Source organism: Fukomys damarensis, unplaced genomic scaffold (assembly GCF_012274545.1).
Source record: "Fukomys damarensis isolate Sample0158 unplaced genomic scaffold, DMR_v1.0_HiC HiC_scaffold_15, whole genome shotgun sequence".
Lineage (NCBI taxonomy): Eukaryota > Metazoa > Chordata > Mammalia > Rodentia > Bathyergidae > Fukomys > Fukomys damarensis.
The window spans coordinates 55,928,926-55,937,551 of record NW_022900927.1 but is presented as its reverse complement, the minus strand read 5'-3'; the positions used below and the strand labels follow the sequence as shown (position 1 = coordinate 55,937,551).

At 45.5% G+C, this 8,626-nt stretch overlaps 1 protein-coding gene and 1 long non-coding RNA gene across 5 annotated transcripts in view; one reads left to right on the top strand and one right to left on the bottom strand.

Moving 5' to 3' along the window:
- Positions 1-8,626, top strand: part of Tmcc3 (transmembrane and coiled-coil domain family 3) — a 250,785-nt gene that overhangs the window by 178,029 nt on the left and 64,130 nt on the right. The gene's annotated exons all lie outside the window — the stretch shown is intronic.
- Positions 1,882-8,626, bottom strand: part of LOC104865608 — a 9,218-nt gene continuing 2,473 nt past the window's right edge. The window contains exons 2-3 of the long non-coding RNA XR_781224.1: positions 3,807-4,031; positions 1,882-2,053 (exon numbers count right to left, since the gene is read on the bottom strand). This is a non-coding gene — a long non-coding RNA (uncharacterized LOC104865608). The remainder of the gene's footprint in view (positions 2,054-3,806; positions 4,032-8,626) is intronic.

Below are 8,626 nucleotides of genomic sequence, written 5' to 3'. Positions count from 1 at the left end.
TTTTTTTTTTTTTTGTACTAGTCTTCAGATTAAGAATTAAGTAAGTTTTAAATCTCAGTTCCTCAGTTTTGTTAGGCACATGCCAATCACTCAAGCCCAACACATGGGACTCTTGTCTATTGTGTTGGGCTTTGGACAATCATTTCTTATACAGTTAATCCTGATATCTATGTGAGGGAAAATATTTAAAGCACAATTGTGTGAATGTGCTCCTGAACCTAGATTTTGTACATAATATATATAGTGATGAGTAATCTGGATTTAATTGGCTGTATTTAAAATGTTCTGATATTTTTGCATTGAGAACAATGCAATTTTACCTGTGAACTGATTAGATAGAAATAATGATGAATGGGAAAAGCCTAGAGCGTTGTCTGGAGAATAGTTTTGCACTAGTGAGTGTTAGTGAAATGGACTTCTGTTCTTTTTTTTTTTTTTTGGTACCGGGGATCGAACTCAGGTCCTTGCGCTTACGAGGCAGGCAGCGGAACCACTGAGCTAAATCCCCAGCCAACTTCTGTTCTTTTGAGTGGAGCAGAAATTCAAAACTGAGCCATATAAACTGGGGCAGCTCTCTTCTCGGACCTTTTCTTTTTCTTCCTGTTGCCTTCACTGTTCCCTTTGGGTAGTTGAAAGGAATATTGTTGTTGACCACGTCCTACTGTTATGCAAAGCCTATGTGTAACCTTCCTAACAACTTCGGATAATTCCTTCTTTAAAATCAGTCCATGTTTACAGTACATAATGTTTAAATGCCCTATGTGGAGTTGCATGTGCTTAACACATCTTACTTCCTTTTTCATCCCTTTTCTTTCCCTCTCTCCTTCTCCCTCCACCTCGTAATGCCCTTCGCATTTGAGGAAGAGCTAACTCCCTACTTCCTCTTGTCTGTCTTTTATTTTGCTCTTTATTTATACTTCGGGTTTCTCATGTAAGAGAATCCTTGTGATTTTTTTGGAAACCGCGTGATATTTAAGCTTGTGTGTCTGATTTATTTCACGTAACGGTAAAGTTTCCAGGTACATCTGTTTTCCTACGAATGACTCAAGTTTATCTTTCTTTATGGCAGAGTCGCACTCTGTTGTGTATAAATACATTTTCTTTATCCATTCCTCTGCTGATAGACACACAGGCTGCTTCCAAGTTTTAGCTATTATGAGTTGTGCTGCTATAAACATGAGTGTGCATGGGCCACTGTAATATGTTTTTAACTCTTTGGGAAGATACCTAGAAAGAGAATAGCTGAGTCAGATGGGATTTCTTTTTTTAATTTTTTAAGGAACCTCCACACTGATCTCCACAGTGGGTGTGCCAGTTTACATTCCCAATAGTGTAGAAGAGCCCCTACCCCAATAATTCATCATAACATAATTATTTTAATTCTTTCTTGCTGGCTGGATACCCTGTTGTCTTGGGCCCCGGAGAGCATTTTTCTCTTTTTGTGAAAGACGTTCCTTCCAGGGGAAGTAAACATCAATGGAATGTCAGAAATACTCACTGAAGGAGCACCAGCCACAGGCTGATCTGAGAAGCAGCGAAGGAAATACTAGAACTGTGACAAACCTTTCCAAACTGTCGGCTAGGACAGTGAGTACTTCTAAATACTTGCGCAAAATTGAACCTTCACTCCCCGAGTAATGTGCGACTTGATTTCTCCTTTTGTGAAAGTGAAATGCAAAACTGAAATTGCAGAAGTGCTTGGAAATTATAGAAATGATTTACACAGACTCTTCAGGCTAGGGATAAAGTCATAATGATGCAAGTCTGAGTTTTAAGAGCCCTGTTATTTTATTTCTTCAGAGGAAGACCAGAAAAACAAAAGGCTTAGAATGTGCAGATCATCCTCGGGCGGTTACCGGAACTGGTGGATGCTCGGTCAGTAGTTGGGAGCAGCAGGGGTGGGTCTGGCGGGGGCGTGGGACAGGCCAGGTTCAGGTGTGTGAAGTGTTTTGTGAGGGGATTGCAGCATTCATACTCTCAGTAGGCCAGCAGAGACTTCCGGTCAAGAGACATTGCTTGAAATTACCCATTCTACTGGTGAGAAAATCGAGGTCTGTAAGGTTAAACAAATCGTCCAAGGTTAGGCACCTGACGGGTGAGCCTGGGGCTCAGGCTGACCTAAAATGTAGACTCTGCCCTTTCTGTTTATAAGCTGGACAGCCTTGATCAAGTCACTTAATCTGCTCTGAGGCCCTGGTTGCTACTCAGTAAAATGAAGGAAAAAATAGCACCCGACAGCATAGAGACAGCAGGCAAGGGCTTTGGCAGTGCAGTGACTCAGAGTTGGTGCATTTGAAGTACCCGGAGCAGACGAGGCAGGTTAAATAAGTAATAACTTGTCACTTACTGGCTCTGTGCTGACTACTATAGAGATGCTGTGAGAAAACAGAGAAGAAGGGTTTTGTTCTTACTCTTTAGTAGCTAAATAGTTTGGACCTGTGTGGACCATTTTGCCCTGGACATGCAGGGGACATGAGCACTGGCATTTGCAGCAGGCCCTTTGTAAAGCTCCGAGGGGGTCAGTATGATGACGTACAGCAGACACCCCGCTCCGTCAGGGGAGACAAGAGGGTGGGTGTCCAGTTTACTCCTTCACGCGGGACGTCGTGGGCAACAGCTGTGAGACAGTTCATTCATCGGGAAGCAGCGGTGCTGCCCTCTCCATTCTGTCGTGGATGACGGGTTCTTTCCAGACGGGGACTCGCAGTGTTCCTGCGGTGGGTCCTGGTTGACTTGTCCTCTCGGGTGCACGCTGAGGAATGGAGTGCCTGGGTGTGACTGTCCCTGCTGTCCCAGGTCACTGCCAGCATTCAGTGTCACAATACTTTTTTCCAACCTGCTATTGCTGCCCTCGCCTTTTTATTATACTTTTTACAGCGTCGTTACGTAAGTGATTCCTTACGCAATGACATAGTCTTCCTCGGTACAATCTGCGATGGCCACGCTGTAATTCCCGCGTGGGCAGGTCACCATTTATACTCAGGCCTTGATTTTTCATACATAGTAGATCTGGGACTTGTCTCAGCCTTTTCAGAACGACACGACACTGCGAGGAACGACAAGCTTTGGCTGTAAAGCTCTGTCCGCACTGCCTTACCTTCCCAGAACAGATTCCTAGGAGTGGGATTGTTTGGTCAAAATGTGCATGCAAAAAGGACTGTTCTGTGTGGGAGCAAGTGGCTTGGGAACGGAGAGAACTGTAGGCAGCAGACGGGAAGCAAGCTGGCCCATCGCCCTCCAGTGTTCAGCGGAGGAGTGCGCGGAGGAAGCTGGGGCCAAGACCCGCCAGGGCCCCTAGCAAGACGGCTGGCGAGGAGTGGCCCTGAAACATGGCCTTCCCCTCCATGGGGCACTTTTTAAATCCCGGAAGTCTCACTGTAAGGAGCAAACGGTGGCACAGTGGAACAGGCCTTCGGTTCGACTTTGTTTCCGCAGACATCACTGAGCTCTTATCTCGTGGGTGTGCACAGGTATTAGCTCATGAAATCTTCACTGACCGTTTGAGGTGGGTACTGTTGTCCTCAGTGCACAGATGAATCATCTGAGAACCCAGGCTTTCTAGCTGGCGAGCAGCGGGATCCAGTCTGTGAGTAGCGGCACAGGATCACCTAGAATTGGATCTCTGAGTGATAGAAGGGAGATACTGACCCAATTCCAGGAAGAGAGGAATGATCAGGACCGGGGTGGACTCTCCAGTTGGTGTCCTGCCTGCAGACAGCACTGGGCCCCAGAGTTTAAAGACATCACTCCAGATGTCCCTGCACCCACCCCACCCCAACCCTTCCCCATGCCCTCACTGTCCGTACCTTGCAAAGCGGGAGGAAGAAATACAAATCACATCCACAGGCAGTGTGTGCCCGGCGTGCAGCTTGCTCATTCTCCAGGCTCGGTCTGGGCTTAAGGAGAGAGAATCCTCTCGGGCTGGCCACACGGGAGACTGCGGCACCCACTCCAGCTGCCTGGAACAGTCTGCGCCTAGCATGAAGGAAGCCATCCGAATCTGCGTTGTTTTCTAACCCTGCTGTGGACTTCTGGAAAGGTGGAATTGGTAGATAGCCAAGAGTCAAACACAGCAATCAGATGGCCGAGCTCTTTCCTTCTAAAGATAGGATCGAGAGATTAGAAGTGACTGGGCATGGTGGAGACACCTGTAATCTCAGCACTCAGGAGGCTGGGGCAGGAGGATCTCTGTGAGTTTGAGGCCAGCCTGGATTACATAGCGAGATCCTGTCTCAAAAAACCAAAACAATCAAACACCCCCCCACAAAAATGGTTAGGAGTAGCAGCACTAATGCTATATAACCTGGGTGTATATGATAGAAAACAAAGACTCAAACCATGCTGATTGGTGAACAGAGTAAAACACGAGACTGAGGAGTTATCTACACAACCCTATCATGTACATTTTTTACTAAACAGCTCAATAGATGTAAGGAGTTATTTTGAAGCTGAATCAAATCTATGAACTATGCCCCTTCTCTGGGGCAACAAGGCCTGGAACCCAGGGACAGACAGCTTCTCCAGAGACAGAAATGCAAACCAACTCATGGTGTTGTTCCCTCATCTCCCAAACCCAAAACTTGTCCTTTGGAAATGAACAATCACACCTAAATGAAAAATATATTTCAATTATACTTTTTTGGGGGTGTGTGGTACTGGAAATTGAACCCAAAGCCCTTGCCCTGAGTTAGATTCTCAGTCCTTTTTACATTTTTTATTTTGAGACATGGTCACTAAGTTTCCTTTTAATGTGGATTTTATTAGTGGTTCACGGGTAGTCACAGGGAATAATAGTGATGCCTTTCTCCCAGCAGTACGTTAGTATGAATACATTAGCATCAGTACAGTCTGCCTCTTATTTATTTGTACAGATGCTGCTCAACATCTTACATTGAAAACACTGTGAGTCAGGTGTGGTAGCGCACTCCTGTCATCCTAGCACTCAGAAGGCTGATGCAGGAGGATCACTGTGAGTTCAAGGCCAGCCTGGGCTCCATAGCGGACTCCGTCACAGAAAAAACAAAGTGCATCTCATACACCTAACCTAATGGGTTGCTGAACTTGTGATGGTTTGGCTGACTGGGACCTGTGGCTCCTTGTCTGTCCCCACATCACAAGGGAGTACAGAACTGCATAGTATTGCTGGCCCAGGAAAGATCAGAATTAAAAGCCTGGCTTCTGCCGAAGGTGTATTGCTTTCACACCATGAAATCGGAATCCTTGTCATCCATACACATTTGCGTGTATGTGCACGTGTGTGTTTAGTTCTGTGCCATTTTATCACACGCGTGGCTTGGGTCGACCACCCTCTCAACGCAGGCAGCTTCCACCCCACCAGGGGCTGGCTCGGCCTCTCTGTAACCATGAGCACCTCCAGGCACACACGCCGGGTGTGGCGACCACTCATCTCTTTTCCATTTCAGGAATTGTATCATTTCCAGAATGTTCCACAAGAGGAATCCGCCAGGCGTCGGCCCAGCACTCTGGGAGGTTGAGTCATGAGGATCGCAAGTTCAAGCCCAGCCTGAGCAGCTCAGTGACTCAGTGAGACCTTGTCTCTGGATGTCGACTCACCCGCTGGGACACTGGGGCTGTTTCCGGTTTTTGTTGTTAGGAAGCAAAGCTGCTGTGAACATTCCTGGGTAGGTTTCTGTCAGAGGATATTTGCATATTTTAGTTTTATAAAGCACTGTCCAGCTGCTTTCCAGAGACACTGAACCACATTACATACAGGAATATCTAGTTTGTGTACATCCTTGCTGGCATTTAGTGTCCTACTCTAGCCATTGTGAAGGTGTATGTGGCATCCCCTTATAGTTTAAGGTGCGTTTCATTTATGGTTCATGAGGTTGAATATATTGTCGTATTTATTTGCCATCCATAAATCCTCTTCAGTGTCTGTTCATGTCTTCTGCTCATTTCTAGATTGTTAACTTTTTAAATTAAACTTTTTTTTTTCCTTTTGAGACAAGAGTCTCACTGTGCAGTTCAGGCTGACCTTGAACTCACTATGTGGCCTAGGCTGGCCTCACACTCTCAGCAGTCCTCCTGCCTCAGCCTCCCAGAGGCTGGGATTTTAGGTTTGTGTTTCCACACCTGACCTTTAACTGAATTTTGAGACTTCTTAATATATTTGTCTACATATTCTTCCTGAACATGTGGTTTGGCAAGTATTTTCTCCTCATCTGTATCTTGTCTTTCATCCTATTAACAAGGATTTCCATGAAGCACCCGGTTTTTTATTTTGATCAGATAAAACACATTTTTGTACTTCTGCCTGTAGCCTCAAATCTGTAGGAAAGGCAAATGTCAGACATCTGAAGGCTGTCTGTAGAATCCTCGCTGATAATTACTGTGCTTGAGAAACCACTAGCACAAAATGATTGCATTTGCTAAAAAAAGAATATTGGAAGGCAGATTCACTGCCCTTTCAGTTCAGCCTTTCTACTTTCCTATTTTTTATCAAAATCTTGCTAAGTGGAAGTTTTGGGCTTCTGTGCCAAATGATAGCTAATGCTAAATAAGTAGCAGCGATGGTTTCCTTACAGTCATATGGAATATGCTGTGTTAGAAATTAGCTGTAAGTGTTACGAGTGGTCATTTGCAGTTGGCTATTAACCAATTAGCACGTTATACTTGCAGCAGGGAGCTTCTGGTCCCCAGTTTAAACATTTTCTAATATTGCTGACCAATAGCAGTTATATATCAGGTCACCAGTGTTCACGTGAAGCTAAATAGCTTTTTGTTTGTCTGTTTTTTAAGACAGGGTCTTGAGACAAGCTGGTCTTGAACTTCCTGTGTAGTCCAGGCTGACCTCAAACTCTCTGCAATCCTCCTGCCTCAGCCTCCTAGGGACTGAGATTACAGTAGTGCACCATCCTACCTGGCTACTTGAATAAAAATATGATTGATTTTTTTTTTTCTTTTGCCCTCTCTGTCCTTAAATCCTCAGGCAGGGTTAAAAACTCTTACTATGCTTTTTCACTTTTTAAATTTTTTCCCCAAGGGATGTCTTCCCTATACTGTTCGATTAAAATGGAAGAGGCTTAGAAGAAGCTTGCATTTTCATCGTGAAAATCAGTCTTTCCTTTTGCCTCCTTCTTTCTCCTATGATGACGGTAAGACTGAGGCACCTTAGGAAATGTGTCACCACTTCCTTTTTCCTACCGCTGTGCCAAGGACACAGCTATCTTGGGGGTGGGGTGTCTGCCTGTCTAGACGGGCGCAGCTCCATTTCGCACAGCTTGGGGCATGGGGGGACCCTGACGGGCTGTGACGAGGTCAGGTGCCTATCCCAGCACAAGTCACAGGGCCTCTGAGTGGCCAAAGTTGGGCCACGTGGCTCTTTCAGAGCCAGGATCATCTGCCCCCGCTAAACCATTTGGGTCAAGAGCAGAGCTGTGCTGAGGGTCTGAAAAATGTCCAGAGTAACAGGCTGGATGGGTGCCGGGCCGACAAAGCCAACAAGTCTGTACCCCAAAAGCCACGTACTTTTTTACGAAGACTTCTTTGTGGAGTCTCACCTCATCACTGCAAACTTTAAACTTGTTCTGCTTCTTTGGTGCTGAGGAAGAGAATTTTGTATTTCATACCCAGCTGTGAACCTTTGGGTTCTTTATTGTTCCCGCCGCATCACTTTCACAGTGCCACGTTGTTTCGTTGCTTTTTGGAGAGAGGCTTGTGAGCTACCATTGATCAGAGGCAGAGATTTCGTCTCTGCCACCCCACCTGATCAAACTCTGAGTGCTGGCACCGCCCGCCCCCGGGAAACAAGGTCTCTTTTCCCCAGGGACCCGCTTCCCAAAGGACAGCCAGATGGCCACGAGCACCTCTCATTTCCTTTCTTTTTGGGGGAGCTCACTCTCGTGCTATTTAATTTGTGTATGGAAAAAATTATTTTGTACGAGTGCCCGGCAGAGCAGCTCTCGGGCAGTGAGATTAGGAAGTAATTTTAAATGATCTAAAGAAGAACATCCTGTGCTAATTGCAATCTAATAGAATCTGATAATGTTTGAATTCACCCCTCTCCCTGTGGGTCAGCATTCCAGGATGTGGCTCTTCCTAGGAACACCAAGACATGGAAACGAAGTGCCTGTTTGCACACAGTTATACACACGCACGCACACCTGCCAGCGCACTCTGCTTCCTGTAGCTCTAACTAGCTGGGAAGGGGCCACGCAGGTACCAGGCCCATGAGGGAAAATCCAGGGACGGACTCACAGATCTTCAGAGCAGACCTTTGAAGGATTAAAGTGGGCACAGGAACTTCACAGCGCCAGAGCACCCTGTTTTCATATCAAGCTTTTCGTCTGTAAGAGCTGTTATTTCACAAGTCACTAGGGATTGAATTCCAGGATTAAGGATGACATCATAACACGTGTAGCCTTTACATTTTTAAATTATTCTGAAAGATTGTGTATGTGTGTGTGTGTGTGTGTGTGTGTGAGTGAATATAATGTATACCCCATGTACCAATAATTATTTAAAAGCATTATTTATAACATATATCCCTCTCCTATTGAGTCCTTCTTCCTCTCCTCACCTGAGATACTGTCCTGAAATCTGTCAGCTCTTGCTTTTAATAGTTTTATTAAAGAAATAGGTAATTAAAAAAAAAAAAATATAT